Source organism: Microtus pennsylvanicus, chromosome 2 (assembly GCF_037038515.1).
Source record: "Microtus pennsylvanicus isolate mMicPen1 chromosome 2, mMicPen1.hap1, whole genome shotgun sequence".
In the NCBI taxonomy this organism is placed as follows: Eukaryota; Metazoa; Chordata; class Mammalia; order Rodentia; family Cricetidae; genus Microtus; species Microtus pennsylvanicus.
In genome coordinates this window covers 5,794,536-5,810,709 of record NC_134580.1, presented here as the reverse complement: position 1 = coordinate 5,810,709, position 16,174 = coordinate 5,794,536, and the positions used below count along the sequence as shown (strand labels likewise).

Sequence of the window (16,174 nt, the reverse complement as noted above, 5' to 3'; positions counted from 1 at the left end):
TGGACAAACATGGGAAAGAAATCAATCTGCATCATGAGCTGCCTAGCAACTTGCTCCTCAGTGTCCAAGCTCATGAAGTCCTCTCTACTGCTGAGCCCATGTGCCCGTGTTATAGTGAACACTGTGCCAGGGCTCAGATTCTGACCCTGAACAAACTCAGGAGCCATCACCAGAGCTCACCACATCCTTGACCTTGAACCCTGCCCTCTCTCCTGACTCCCTCAGTCTGGTCCTTAGGACACAGATTACTTGAAGAGCCTGTGCCTTTGTCACTACACTCTTCCAGGCTCTCAGGACTCTCAAAACAACTGCACCATAGCCCTTTCAGTGAATGACCACTTAGGTGTCCAGTGTCTGTCCACATAGCTCCCTGAAGCCTCCGGTCCATGGTCACTTCACCTCCATGGTTCTGCTCACCAGGAACACACCTTCCTTTATGACAGAGACAAACAAGCATGGTGGGTGTCGGTGAGAATTGACACAGCCCATGGTCACTTATAGATGCAGCATTAGTTCATGTGTGGTGAAAGTATTCTAGTAGGTAGAAGGATATTTTCAAGATAGAGATACATTTAAAGAGAAATTAAAATGAATTTCTATGATGTAATAATGTATCTCAGGTGTTAGAAGTGCTCTTAACAAAAGAAAAGGCTATGGACAGAGACCAGTGAGGCTCAGAGATGAGTAGAGGCCTAGAAAGGGACAGGGGAGATGGACAGGGTAAAGGAAGGACAACGCAGAGGAGGAGCTGTGACCAGGTTGTCCCTGCTGAACACCAGTGACAGGCAACGACTGTGCCTGCAGCTGCTGCCCCTGGAGGGGTCTGTGTTCAGTTCAGGCATCTGAGGGTGTCCTGTATGTCACCAACCCATGCTTTGCCCATCGTAAAGTGAACTCTGGATGTGACAGTGGTGGTGTTGGTGTTGAGGGTGGTATGGGGGTGGCAGCAGAGAGGGTGGAGCCCTTGGCAGGGGCCAGGGCACCTAAGGGACCAATGAAATTAAAATGGATCCGCACGTGCAGGGCTGGGACAGTGGTGGTAAAGGTGAGAAAGAAACACGTGTTACACATTTATCACCTTTAATGGGCACCTGGTGCAGTCAACCTATGTGTACATGCGGAAGCTTAAGTAACAATTCCTCCTCAAGGGAATTTAATTATGAAGAATTAAAACTTCACTTCTAACATATTTAGGATAAAGTGCTCACCTCAGACCTGTGTTCTTGTTGCTTCACTTGAAACCCAACTGTACCTTCACTTCCCCTGACTTTGAAATGGCTAACACTTAGGAAGGCTATCTCTTCAATTAGAAATGGCAGAAACTGCTGGAACCTTGTCAGCCCAGCTTCTGAAGGCATGTCTGACTGCACTAGATCTCCTCTCCAAGCGCCCTCTGCAGGTGGCTGTGCAGGGTATGAATTCAACACTGTTGTTCAGCCCATAAACACAGTGAGAAAACCCCAGTCTGGGCTGGACTTTGCAGAGCTCTGGCTGGGTCCAGGCCAGACAGTGAAAACAGCCCTGAGCTCCACAGCCCTCTGTGTGGCTTGATTCTTTACTGCTCAGCGTTTTTACAACAGTGCATTCAGGGCCCGGTGAATGCAGACAGATTTTATCAGAAGCCAAACAGTTTGTGGTGCGTAGTGTGCAACCCCTTGGGGTCGGAAGACATGGTTTGGGCCTGGCAGGATGGCTCAAAGGATGAAGTGACTTTCCTCCAAACATGGAGATGTGAACCTGATCCTGGGGGACCCCTGTTGTGGAAGGCAAGCACCAACACCTCAAGATGTTCTCTGACATCCCTAAGCCCGCCATGGCACCCACTCATTCCCTCCAAAACACATGCACACACTGAGTTAATAAATGAAATTAAATATCATTTATAAAAGATACTGAGGTTATCTGAAATTGGAAGGAAGGAGGAGGCTCAGCCTATGATCCTCAGCTTCTTCCAGAGCTGGGAATGGGGTGCTGGCCTAGACAATGTCTCAGGTCACCTGAGTCTGTCTGCCTGATGCTGTATAGACTTGGGATGGATAAACATCAGTTACTGCTCAGGAAAAATGGATGAAACAGTCAACCATGTAACAGGAGGCAGCGTGGGACAGAGGAAATGGACAGGAAGTGTTGGAATCCCACCTGCCATAGTCTTTGATGCGGAGCTATGGATGATGTGAGGTCAAGGGAAGCAGGAAACCTGGTGACCTCCAAGGATTAGAGGGAGAGTTTGTGTCCTGAGCAGGATAATGGTGACATTCACCAGAGCCAGGAAGTGGCTGCTCCTGTCGTTAGTATTCAGGCATCTGCACTGGCCTGCCCTTGGGGTCCTGACAGGATCCGTCCTCAGCTGCAGCCACTAACAGCACTTCCTGTGCACATCTGCTACATTCCCTTTAAACGGTGGGCCTTGCCCACCTACCGTCTCTCTCTCCTCTCTCCTCTCTCTTTCTGTATCTCTATCTTTCACCACTCTTGTCCACAGGGACCAGTCTTGCCCCATTCCTGCCCCCCTCTGCTCCACTCTCCCCCTTCTCCCTCCTCTTACACTAAACCTCCTGTGTGAGCTTCACTGCAGGACGTGACTTCTCAGTGCAGAATTTCCCAATGTTGTAATTTTCAAAAGCAGCGAGAGTGAGAAACATGCCTTGCCACAGAGCTCACATGGAGGGTGTTTGTTGGGGGAAAGGGAATGGGAGGAAGGGGAAGGGGAAAGGAGAGACCAGCCTCTGCGGACAGGAGCACCAGAAGAGATGGGGGGGGGGGGTGAGCAGGCCCACCTTTTATAGGGGAACATAGCAAACGTGCACAGGAGGAGCTCTTAGTGACCACAGTGAGGACGGATCCTGTCAGGACCCTAAGGGCCGTACAGATGCCTGAATACTAATATTTGTCTCACTGACATCCGGGACGTTAGACCCATTTTTAACACAGCCTGTGGTAAACTCTCACGTGCCACTACAAAAGCAGGGTGCCTGGGTGAGAATTTTCCTCTCTGAAGCTAGTTTTAGAGACTCGGGCCCTTTTCCTGTACAAACAGTTAATTTCCTGAGCTATGATCCTATGTTAGTTGAAACCAAGGTGGAGGGTAAATACAGAATATTAGCAGTCTGTTACATCAGAGCAGGAGACAGTAGATTCCACCTTCCTGAGTCTGCTGTTGGAGCAGACACATTGCCTGCTGTATGAGGCTCCTTTCTTATCAGTGACTACTGTCAATAAAGAAAGTTTGTGGGGAGCATTTTTATGTAGATTTTGGCTATGAGAAAAGGACTTGACTGAATATTTTTCACACCATGGCTTCATGGTGTGGGGGGAGGTATCCAGTTACCCTACAGGAAAAGTCGGTTCATACACTGCAGGGATATTATACGATTTTTACAGAATTGACAGTGACTTATCCAAAGCTTGTCCCATAGCTCTGCAAAAACAGGTTCTCCAGGTGGAGTGAGCATATACACTCCGTGGATAGTCCGATTGATCTGTCAGCTGTCCATTTACTTATAACACTTGTGGGCTCACTCATGTGGGGACTGGCTTTGGAATACGTTGACTAGCTTGCATCAATAGCAGCGGCCCTATTCACCCTACATCTACGACAGCAAAGGAGGTGGAGACCAGGACCACATTTTGAGATATGTTAAACATAATGACCTGACAGGGACGCCGGCCAACCGTCTCTCTGGTGACTAAGGAGTGAGTGGTGCCCTTGCCCCACTATGAGGAACTGCAGGGGAAGGGGGAGCAACTCTCATGGACCCTCCTTTCTCTCCTCCCACTCCTATGTGGGCACCATTGAAGCTGGATCCCCTCTCTCTTTAAAGCTCACTGGCAGCATCCTCAGGTCTCAGCAGGAGTTTTGAAGGTGAGCCACAGGGTCTGTGTCAGTCCCTAGAGCCTGTCTGAACTGGAATCACAGAGCTACTGCGGTCCCTCCATAGATACACCTGCCATCCCTGACCTGCATATGTGTGTCAAACTGAGGAGAGTTATCTGCACTTTGTCATGGAAATAGGGTAATTGTGGTTACACGCCATCCTCTGCCTACAGTTCCTCTAGACCCTCCTGGAAGTTGGCACTTGTGATTTGGGCTCTGCTGTCTCATCTGAGCAAAGACAAATAGGCTTCTTCTCGAAATCAGGAGGTTGGCTAGACTCAGGGCTGGGGGCAGTGAGCACCTCTTCTGTTTCCCTGTGTTCACCCAGAGCTGTGAACAAGGGATGCACTTCTCTTCCCTGGTTTTGCAGACCTGGGATGTTTGCCTCTTGAGTGACTTCAGATGCCCCATTTTTCATATAGTCAGTTGAAAGACACTTGTCCCTACTATGTGATTTTCATAGAGAAAGGGAGATGAGGAGAGAGGTGGACATGTTTTGGGCACCAGGTACAGTGTCCAGCATGTCTGACTGAGTCTATGGTGTGGACTGGATGGTTGTAATAACCAGGGTAGCTAGATGCCGTGGCTGCAGAGCCGCTTGAGGTCCACTAGGTGGTGCTGGTGATCACCCTCTTCCTCCCAAAGCCAAAGCAGGGTTGCTTCCCATTACATTAAGGCCACACTCCCAATGGCTGCAATTGCATCTGGAGCAAAGGTCCTTTCGGCATCCCCACCTCTGGAGTGGCAGCCACACTGCATGACATTTTTTGTCATGTCACTGGTCTGTGATCCATTTCTTTGCGTTATCTTCAGGATGTCCAAGTGAGATGGTTTCTCCTTGTTTCCCTGGAGGTTGATGTACTTATTTCTCTCTTTCAGGCAAATCTGTAGACTGTCCTATTGCTCCATGTTGACTCTCCTCATGACTGTATTAATGTTCTGGTTCATTCTCTGCTCTGCTCTGAGATCCCCTTCCAGGCTGTCACTCAGCTGTCTGTGGACATTTTAATTATCTGCACCTGACTGTGAATTTCTCACTGTCAGGCTAAACCCTTGGTGATGGAGGGAAAAGAGACAGAGCAGGGGAGTGTGGAGAAAGAGAGCAGCAAAAAAAATAACTTTACATTTGATAATCTTATTGGTTCTCTCTCTCTCTCTCTCTCTCTCTCTCTCTCTCTCTCTGTGTGTGTGTGTGTGTGTGTGTGTGTGTGTGTGTCTGTATATGTGTGTCTGTATGTGTGTGTGTGATTGTGTATGTGTGTGTTACTGCCTGGTTGTCTGTGTGTGTGTGTTAGAGCCTGGTTGTCTGTGTGTACTCCACTTGTGTGCCGTGCCTACAGAGATCATAACAGGCTGTCAGCTCCTCTGGACCTGGAATCACAGGAGGCTGTGAGCTACTTGATGTGGGTGCTGAGACTGAACTGCCCAGACTCCAAATAACTTCAAGGTAGAAAGTGTCGTCACAAGAGTTAATGTCTGATGGTAAATCTTGGCTTGGGTTTGGAAAGTCTCTGAATCCTGAGATTTAAGCCATTGCCTCTCCCAGTAGCAAAAATTCCTCAGCAGAAAGTCACAGCGCTCCCTCCATATTAACACAATTGCTGCTTGTCTGATATAAACCAGGAAAGATCTGGATAATAAGGGAGGATGATTAAGCTCCAGTCCGATGTGGAAGTAAGCGTGTTGGCAGCAGTAGTGTGGAGAGGCCGTGTCACCTACTGTCCTTCTCTCAAGAGTGAGGATGGCCACCAAGCTCCAAGGACACACGAGTGGAATGGAACCTGTCCTGTCACAGGGTCAATGGCCAACGAGGTCCAGCCTTGTTTAAATCCCATGCAGCCTGGAACAAAGCTGACTTGTTCCACAGTCGTCACTACCTGTTTTTGACTCAAATTTCCTGTCTGCAGTGGGCTTTGGCTCCTCTATGCAAGGGGTCATGTGATCCAATGTGTGGCAGAAGTATCAATATTGGCAGGGGGCCGCTATGCACTGTGCCTGCCACCATCAGTAGCTCTGTCCTCCTCAAATATCTGGGACAGGGAGGGACATTCTGCTGAAGTGCAATAGGGGATGGGAAGGGTGGTGCAGGAGAATTGTCCGTATTCTGTCAATCATGTTTTAAATAAACGCTGATTGGCCAGGCAGAAAGTATAGGCGGGAAAACCAGGCAGGAAGTAGAAATGGTACAATGAGAACAAGAGAATTCTGGGAAGGAGGAAGTTGATTCCTCCCACTCCTGCCCAGATCACCAAAGCAGCAGGATGTGATCTGCCCCACTGAAAAAGGTACTGAGCCACATATCTAACACAGATCAGAAAAATGGGTTAATCAAGATGTAAGAGTTAGCCAGTGAGAGGCTAGAGCTAATGGGCCAATCAGCTTATAATTTATGGAGACCTATGTGTGATTTTCTTTGGGGCTAAACAGTTGTGGGGTACCAGGTGGGACCAAAACCCCAACAAACAGCAGCCTGGCCTCGTGTTACACACGGGGGAGGCTTGCCAGAGCAGGAAGGGGGGGTGATCTGTGCAGGGCTCCTCAGTTTGTGTTGGTATGTCTCACTGCCGTGGGGAGCCCACCAGAGATAGGGTTGGCCAGAGCAGAATTGGGAGTGTTAAACTGAGGTCACTCGGTTGACTAGTATGGTGGGCAGGGCTGTATGTGGCACCCTCCAAGTGTCCATTCCAGTGTGTAGATTGGATCAGGGCTGCCCAGGAGAGACTTTCACTTTCCATTTCCCAGCAGGGTCCATCAGGCCAGAGGCTGCTGCTCCGGAGACTTTCGCTTTCCATTTCCCAGCAGGGTCCATCAGGCCAGAGGCTGCTGCTCCGGAGACTTTCGCTTTCCATTTCCCAGCAGGGTCCATCAGGCCAGAGGCTGCTGCTCCTTCTGACTTACGCAGCCGTGACCGGATCTACACAGCCTAGAACATCTGGGTCCTGGAAAACTCATCCCTGCAGAGACTCCTTGGTAAGCTGAGCCTCCTTGGCTGCTCTGCCTCCTCATCCTCACAGTTTTACCTGGGGAAAGAGGGATAATTGCCTCATTGTAGGGATGAACCCAGGGAACTCAAGCATCATCGCAAGCCCAGAGTTCAGAAGAACCTGCAGCCAGGTTGGCATCTGGATCTTTCTCTCTGCACTAAACACAAGAAAGGATGGGCAAACCTTCAGATGGGGTCAGCATGTGGTCTGGGGCTCAGCTCAGGGCCTAGGATGCTTAGGGGTCCAGACAGCAACTCCTGACAGAAAGCAGATTCTGGGTGTCCAGCAGCTGGGGAAATGGAGAAACTGAAGGGTGTGGAGGAGGGCAGGAGACTCAGAACTCACTGGTCCTTGAGAGCATCTGACAGTGGACCAGGACTGTGGCTGCCTAGAGCAGCTGGGGACAAATGCTGATTTGGAGATACAGGAAGCCCGGAGATTGTGCCACCAACTGTCTCTGAGTATGTATCTCTGCCATGCCATGGGGAAACTGAGGATCTAGGGAGTGGCTTTTTCTGAAGAGTCTTTTTCTGAAGAGGCTGAACAGGTGGGTCACAGACCTGACCTACTGGGCCTCCTCTGACCTCTGTCCAGCCTGTAGGGGATGGAGAAGAGAGAAATGGTTCCCTGTGTATTAGCTGGGGAAGGGCGTCAGTGTTGGGGCAGGAAAGGAAAATGTGAACAATCAGGTAAACAACTCGCTGAACTGTGTGTTAACCACAAGGTCAAAGATCAGACTTCAGGTGTGTGTGGAGGGAGGGGTATTAGTCCCCTGTGCCCGTCAAAGAGGAGAACGTTCTAGAAACATTGGAGGATAAGAAGAGGCAAGGAGGACAGAGAGGATAATTAAAAAAGCAAGCACTTATTATCCTTTAATGATGCCATATCCTCAGAAATTGGTGACTCTGTGTCCAATAAATGTCTCCCAGAGCCCAGATCAGGGGCACTGTGGGCTCAATAGGACAGTACCCACTTAGATGGATCTGGAACCATTATTGGGCTACTACTCGGAACATGGCTCACACTGGTGCTGAACCAAGACTAATGGAGAGAGGGGCCCCGGAAAACACTGTGCTCAGTCCACAGAGGAAATGCAGAAGCCAGTCAGAAAGAGAAGGCCTAGGAGAGTTCAGTGGGTGGAGGATGAAGGCATCTTCTTGGGAGGAAAAGGCTAGGGTGGGACTGAAAAAATGGAAGTTGCTTGAGGGGATTAGCAGCAGGGACTGCAACAGGCTGGGACCTCTGTGATAGGTCTCTCTGAAGCGTCTGCTCCGGAGAGGAGAGCTGCGGAGTCTGACCTCACTTCCTCTTCCTCCCGGCATTCTGTTCTGTTTACTCCACCCACAGGGCCAAACAGTTTCTTTATTGCTTAACCAATGAAATCAACAGATTGATATATGACACTCCCACATCACTTCCCCTTTTTCTGTTTAAACAAAAAAGGAAGGCTTTAACTTTAACATAGCAAAATTACATATAACGGAACAGTTATCAAGTAAAAGTTACATCAGAAACGTTTATACATATAACAAAATTGACCATAAATCTCTATCAATAAAGCAAAATCTATACTAATGCAAATTATTCATGTCTATATCATATCCCCCTTTAAATATAAAAGAACATTTATAAACTATATTTGGGAACATGGGCGCAGTTTTTTTCTCTCCAAACTGCTTCCTGCTGAATGGGGGCGTCATTAATTAGGTCTTTCATGGTATAACCTGTGTGCTAGTTTCATCTCAGTTGGCAGTTGAGCAAAGCAATTTTCTGAAGATGTTCACAGCAAACCTTCAGGAGGACGTGGTGCATCATACTAAATCGGAATAGAAGAAATGAACAGGGTCTCATCCTCTGTGAAAACAAAATAAGAAACTCCTTTCCAAAGCATCATGTCCTTAGACCCAAATTCTGAAATCATAATACCCTTATCATATCCGTTCTGATTCCACTTGGCAGCCCATATAATGAAATGTCTCTCTGTACTTAGCTCCTTCACAGTCAAAAATTTTAAAGAAAACACAATGTACATAATCCAGACTCTTTGTGAATTTTTCATTTTTATGTGGCTTTTTACTCTATCACTTTATTTTATTCTGTCTCTTTAAAGACTTTACCTTTTTTTTAACATTAACTTTATTTTCTATATTCTTTTTCTTCTCTCTCCTAAGCCTATGTACATTCATTCAACAGTGTGACTCATTTAGTGGTCTGAATCTGTCCTATTGTGACTCTGCAATTTTTTACTATCCAGGAGCACTTTTGATTTGCACCTTTAAATCACTAGGCGCTTAAGAATCTAAGCTGTGACATTCCTAGGTTAACTTTTTGCTTTTTGAGCACATATCTTTGACCTGGAATAACCCTTTGGACCAGGCTGTCTTTGAACTCTCAGAGATCCGCCTGTCTCTGCCTCCCAGGCATTGGGATTAAAGGTGTTTGCTACTACTTGAACTCACAGACATCTGTTTGTCTCTGCCTTTTAGGCACTGGGATTAAAGGCGTGTGCTACCACACCTTGAAGTCACAGAGGTCTATCTCCCTCTGCCTCCCAAGTGTTGGGATTAAAGGTGTGTACACACAACAACTCTATTCCTTTTTTTTGTTTTTTGCTTTAAGAACTTCAACTTTCAGCTTGCATATATTTTTAACACACTTTAAACCATTCAAAAATTTTCTCTGTCTTTGAATCTCTCTTTACTCTATATCTCTCTTTTTCTGACCACATGAGTCTTTAATTTACCAAGCAATCTCAGTAGGACTAAAGGCGTGGCTTTGCAGGCTAGGTGTAGCCCATTCCTTAGCTTTCCAGCCACACGGCGTTTCAAGGTCCCTGCCAGCAAGTGAGCTTCAGCAGCCTATGCTTGCAAACCGCGTGAACCACCTACGTAAAAGAGTCAGAGTTTGCCCTGGCAGGATGGCCCAGATAGCCGGCATTTTTAAATGGCACAGCTTTTTTCCTGCTACGGCTGAAAACCGAAAAGCATGCGTTCAGCTTTTCGTCAACACCATTTAAGTGTTTCGTGGCAGGACCTCTTAATGAGCTGCAGGGTTTTGCAGCTAAAGCTGAGTCAGGAAGCCTCTCTTAGAAGAGAGCACTTGCTTGCCTCTAGCAAGCAGAGTAGACCCAAGAAATTGCCATAAGTAACATGCTTTACTCTATTCTTTTCCAAGCTTTCTCAGGCTTTCTGTGGACTCAGTTAGCCCCACGTTGGGCGCCATTTGTAGTAATAAGAGCGGCGGGGCTGCGTCCCCAACACCCCAGCCGCCTGCCCGGCTAGCTTTTACCCCGAAATAATTACACAGACACTGTATTCTTTTAATCACTGCTTGGCTCATTTCTACCTGGCCTCTTCTAGGCTAACTCTCGCACCTGGACTAGCCCATTTCTTATCATCTGTATAGCACTGGTCTTACCGGGAAGATTCTAGCCTAAGTCCATCCTGGGTCGGAGCTTCATAGCGTGCGTCTTCCCTGGAGCAGGTAGCATGGCGTCTCTCTGAAGCGTCTGCTCCGGAAAGGAGAGCTGCGGAGTCTTACCTCACTTCCTCTTCCTCCCGGCATTCTGTTCTGTTTACTCCACCCACAGGGCCAAACAGTTTCTTTATTGCTTAACCAATGAAATCAACAGATTGACATATGACACTCCCACATCATCTAGGTTCTGGCTATGACAAACAAAGCTGCTATGAACATAGTTGAGCACATGTCCTTGTGACACGATTGAGCATCCTTTGGAGAGATACCCTTAAGCAGTATTGCTGGGTCTTGGGAAAGGTTATTTTCTAATGTTCTGAGAAATCACATCACTGACATTCAAAGGGGCTGTACCAGCTTGCATTCCCACCCGCAATGCAGAAGTGTTCCCTTTACCCCACAGCTCTCTGGCATAAGTTGTCATGATTGTTTTTGATCTTGGCCATTCTTACAGGTGTAAGATGGAATCTCAGAGTTGTTTTGATTTGCATTTCTTTGATGACTAAGGATGTTGAACATTTCCTTAAGTGTCTTTCAGCCATTTTAGATTCCTCTGTGGAGAATTCTCTGTTTAGGTCTGTATGCTGACAATGTCTTGATTTCTTTGTATATTTTGGAGATCAGCCCTCTGTCCGATGAGGGGGGTTGGTGAAGATCTTTTCCCATTCTGTCGGCTGTCGTTTTGTCTTGTTGACCGTGTCCTTTGCTTTACAGAAGCTTTTCAGTTTCAGAAGGTCCCTTTTATTAATTGTATTTCACAGTATCTTGGCTACTGGGGTTATATTTAGGAAGGTCTCCTGTGCCAATGCAATCGAGTGTACTTCCCACTTTCTCTTCTATAAGGTTCGGTGTGGCTGGCTTTGGTTGAGGTTTTGATCCATTTAGACTTGAGTTTTGTGCATGATAGATATGGATCTATTTGTATTCTTCTACATGTTGATATCCAGTTATGCCAGCACCATTTGTTAAATATGCTTTCTTTTTTCTATTTGATATTTTTTGCTTCTTTGTCAAAAATCAGGTGTTCGAAGGTGTGTGGATTAATATCTGGGTCTTTGATTCAGTTCCATTGGTCTTCCTGTTTGTTTTTATGCCACTACCAGGCTGTTTTAGTACTGTAGCTCTGCAGTAGAGTTTGAAGTCAGGGGTGTGATGACTCCAGAAGTTCTTTTATTGTACAGGATTGTTTTGGCTATCCTGGGTTTTTTGCTTTTCCATATGAATTTGAGTACTGTTCTTTCAAGGTCTGTGAAGAATTTTGCTGGGATTTTGACAGGCATTGCATTGAATCTGTAGATTGCTTTTGGAAGATTGCCACTTTTACTATGTTAATTCACCTCCCCAAAAGCATGGGAGATCTTTCCACTTTCTGGTGTCTTCTTCAATTTCTTTCTTCAAAGATTTAATGTTCTTGTCAAACAAGTCTTCCACTTGTTTGGTTAGAGTTACTCTGAGATATTTTATGCTATTGGTGGCTATTGTGAAGGGTGATGTTTCTCTGATTTCTTTCTCAGCCTATAATGTTTCTGAGTTAACCTTGTATCCTGTTACATTTCTGAAAGTGTTTAGGAGTTGTAGAAGTTCCTTTGTAGAAATTTTGGGGTCGCTTATGTAGACTATCATATCATCAGCAAACACTGAGAGTTTGACTTCTTTTCTGATTTGTATCCCCTTTATCTCCTTTTGTTGTCTTTTCGCTCTAGCTAGGACCTCAAGAACCATATTAAATAGATATGGAGAGAGGGAACAACCTTGTCTTTTTCCTGATTTCAGTGGAATCATTGGGAGTTTCTCTCCATTTAGTTTGATGTTGGCTGTTGCTTGCTGTATATTGCCTTTATTATGTGTAGGTATGTTCCTTGTATCCCTGCTCTCTCCAAGACTTTTATCATGAAGGGATGTTGTATTTTTTTCTAAAGCTTTTTTGGCATCTAATGAGATGATCATGTGGTTTTTTTTTTAATTTCTCAGTTTGTTTATATGGTGGATTACATTGACAGATTTTCGTATGTTAAACCATCCCTGCATGTCTGGGATGAAGCCAACTTGATCATGGTGGATGATGGTTCTGATGTGTTGTTGGATTTGATTTGCTAGAATTTTTTTTTCAAGACAGGGTTTCTCTGTGGTTTTGGAGCCTTTCCTGGAACTATCTCTTGTAGACCAGGCTGGTCTCGAACTCACAGAGATCCGCCTGCCTCTGCCTCCCGAGTGCTGGGATTAAAGGGGTGCGCCACCACCACCCGGCGATTTGCCAGAATTTTATTTAGTATTTTTGCATCAATGTTCATGAGTGAGAAGGTCTGTAATTCTATTTCTTAGTCGTGTTTTTATGTGGCTTGGGTATCAGTGTAATTGTGGCCTCATAAAAAGAGTTTGGCAATATTCCTTCTGTTTCTAGTGTGTGGAATAATTTGAGGAATATTGGTATTAGTTCTTCTTTGAAAGTATTGTAGGATTCTGAGCTGAAACCACCTGTTCCTGGGCTTTTTGTGGTTGGGAGATTTTGATGACTGTTTCCATTTCTTCAGCAGTTATAGATCTGTTTAATTTGCTTATCTGGTTTTGATTTAATTTTGGTAAGTGATATTTATCCTGAAAGTTGTATATTTCCTTTAAGTGTTCCAATTTTGTGGAGTACAGGTTTTTGAAATATGACCTGATGATTCTCTGTATTTCCTCCAGGTCTGTTATTATGTCCCCTTTTTCATTTCTTATTTTGTTAATGGGAATATTCTCTCTCTGCCTTTTTGTTAGTTTGAATAAAGGTTTGTCTATTTCATTGATTTTCTCAAAGAACCAGCTCTTTGTCTCATTGATTCTTTGTATTGTTTTCTTTGTTTCTATTTTGTTGATTTCAATTTGATTATTTCCTGCCGTCTAATTCTCTTGGGTGAGTTTGCTTCTTTTTGCTCTAAAGTTTTCAAACATTCTGTTAATTCACTAGTGTGGGATTTTTCCAGCTTCTTTATGTAGACATTTAGTACTACAAACTTTCCTGTTAACACTGCTTTCATTGTGTCCCATAAATCTGGGTATGTTATGTGGTCATTTTCATTAAATTATACGAAGTCTTTAATTTCTCCCTTTATTTCTTCCTTGACCCATTGATGATTCAGGTGAGCATTGTTTAATTTCCATGTGTATTTATGGGCTTTCTGGAATTAGTAATACTATTGAATTCTAATTTTAAGCCATGGTAATCTGATAAGATACATGGGGTTATTCCAATTGTTTGTATTTGTTGAGGTTTTTGTTACCAAGTATGAGGTCAATTTTTGATAAAGTTCCTTGAGGTCCTGAGAATAAGGTATATTCTTTTGTGTTTGGATGGAATATTCTATAGTGGCTGTTAAGTCCATTTGAGTCATAACATCTGTTAGTTACCTTATTTCTCTGTTCATTTTTATGTCTGACTGACCTGTCCAGTGGTGAGAGTGCAGTGTTGAAGTCTCCCACTATTAGTGTGTGAGGTTTAATCTATGGTTTAAACTTTAGAAGTATTTCTTTTACATATGACTGTGCCCTTGTATTTGGGGCATAGATGTTCAGTATTAAGATTTCCTCTTGATGGATTTTTCCTGTGACTAATATGAAATGTCCTTCTTTGTCTCTTTTAATTGATTTTAGTTTGAAGTCTATTTTGTTAGACATTGGGATAGCTACACCAGTTGTTTCTTAGGTCCATTTGTTTTTTTTTTCAATTTATTTATTTATTAAAGATTTCTGTCTCTTCCCCGCCACCACCTCCCATTTCCCTCCCTCTCCCCCAATTAAGTCCCCCCCAGCCCGAAAAGCAATCAGGGTTCCCTGTCCTGTGGGAAGTCCAAGGAACCCCCACCTCCATCCAGGTCTAGTAAGGTGAGCATCCAAACTGCCTAGGCTCCCACAAAGCCAGTGCATGCAGTAGGGTCAGAAACCCATTGCCATTGTTCTTGAGTTGTCAGTAGTCCTCATTGTCCGCTATGTTCAGAGAGTCCGGTTTTATCCCAGGCTTTTCCAGACCCAGGCCAGCTGGTCTTGGTGAGTTCCCAGTAGAACATCCCCATTGTCTCAGTGTGTGGGTGCACCCCTCGCGGTCCTGAGTTCCTTGCTCGTGCTCTCTCTCCTTCTGCTCCTGATTTGGACCTTGAGATTTCAGTCCTGTGCTCCAATGTGGGTCTCTGTCTCTGTCTCCTTTCATCGCTTGCTGAAGGTTAATATTCAGGAGGATGCCTATATGTTTTTCTTTGGGTTCTCCTTATTTAGCTTCTCTAGGATCACTCATTATAGGCTCAATGTCCTTGGTTTATGGCTAGAAACCAAATATGAGTGAGTACATCCCATGTTCCTCTTTTTGGGTCTGGCTTACCTCACTCAGGATAGTGTTTTCTATTTCCATCCATTTGCATGCAAAATTCAAGAAGTCCTTGTTTTTTATTGCTGAGTAGTACTCTAATATGTATAAATTCCATACTTTCTTCATCCATTCTTCCATTGAAGGGCATCTAGGGTGTTTCCAGGTTCTGGCTATCACAAACAATGCTGCTATGAACATCGTAGAGCATATACTTTTGTTGTATGATAAGGCCTCTCTTGGGTATATTCCCAAGAGTGGTATTGCTGGGTCCAGGGGTAAGTTGATCCCGAATTTCCTGAGAAACCGCCATACTGCTTTCCAAAGTGGTTGCACAAGTTTGCATTCCCACCAGCAATGGATGAGTGTACCCCTTTCTCCACAACCTCTCCAGCAAAGGCTATCATTGGTGTTTTTGATTTTAGCCATTCTGACAGGTGTAAGATGGTATCTTAAAGTTGTCTTGATTTGCATTTCCCTGATCGCTAAGGAGGTTGAGCATGACCTTAAGTGTCTTTTGGCCATTTGAAGTTCTTCTGTTGAGAATTCTCTGTTCAGCTCAATGCCCCATTTTATAATTGGGTTGATTAGCCTTTTAGGGTCTAGTTTCTTGAGTTCTTTATATACTTTGGAGATCAGACCTTTGTCAGTTGCGGGGTTGGTGAAGATCTTCTCCCAGTTAGTGGGTTGCGTTTGTGTCTTAGCGACAGTTCTTAGATCCATTTGATTGGAAAATTTTTCCCTACCCTTTACGCCGAGGCGATGTCTGTCTTTGAGGTTGAGGTGTGTTTCTGTATGCTGAATAAGGATGGATTCTGTTTTTATATCCAATCTGTTAGCCTGGATCGTTTTACAGTTGAGTTGAGCCCATTTGTATTAAGGGATATTAATGACCAGTGATTGCTATCTCCTGTTAGTTTACTTTTCCTTGTTGGTGATGTTAATTTGTGTGTTTTCCCCTTCTTTGGGATTTGCTACTATTAGACTATCAATTGTCTGTGTTTTTGTTGATGTAGCCAACTTCCTTGGGTTGGAGTTTTCCTTCTAGTATTTAGTAGGGCTGGGTTTGTGTGTAGCTATTGGTTAAATGTGGTTTTGTCGTGGAATATCTTGTTTTTTCCTTCTATAGTGATTGAAAGATTTGCTGGGTATAATAGTCATGGGTGGCATCTGTGGTCTCTTATTGTCTGCATAATGCTTGACCACGACCTTCTGGCTTTCATTGTCTCCAATGAGAAATCAGGTGTAATTCTGATAGGTCTGCCTTTATATGCTACTTAGCTTTTCCCTTCACAGCTCTTAATATTCTTTTTATATTCTGTATGTTTAGTGTTTTGATTATTAAGTTGCAACAGGACTTTTTTTTATCTAGTCTGTTTGGTGTTCTGTACCCTTCTTATATTTTCATAGACATATCTTTCTTTAGGTTTGGAAAGTTTTCTTCTATGGTTTTGTTAAATATATTTTCTGTAGCTTTGAGTTGAACTTCTCCTTCTTCTATAC

The 16,174-nt window shown here is 44.7% G+C and overlaps 3 protein-coding genes across 5 annotated transcripts in view; all 3 read left to right on the top strand.

Annotated features, from left to right (window-relative positions):
* The window catches only part of LOC142843019 (apolipoprotein L3-like), a 143,613-nt gene that overhangs the window by 15,164 nt on the left and 112,275 nt on the right, over positions 1-16,174 (top strand). The window lies entirely within an intron of this gene.
* The window catches only part of LOC142843020 (apolipoprotein L2-like), a 108,617-nt gene that overhangs the window by 15,137 nt on the left and 77,306 nt on the right, over positions 1-16,174 (top strand). The window lies entirely within an intron of this gene.
* Positions 1-16,174, top strand: part of LOC142843024 (apolipoprotein L3-like) — a 72,013-nt gene that overhangs the window by 13,546 nt on the left and 42,293 nt on the right. For 2 of the 3 annotated variants that reach the window (XR_012909550.1, XM_075959793.1), the window contains exon 1: positions 6,744-6,844. The exons of the other annotated variant lie outside the window; for it this stretch is intronic. The gene's annotated coding sequence lies outside the window, so the exon portion shown is untranslated. Of the gene's footprint in view, positions 1-6,743; positions 6,845-16,174 lie in introns of those variants that run through there. 3 annotated transcript variants of the gene reach the window in all.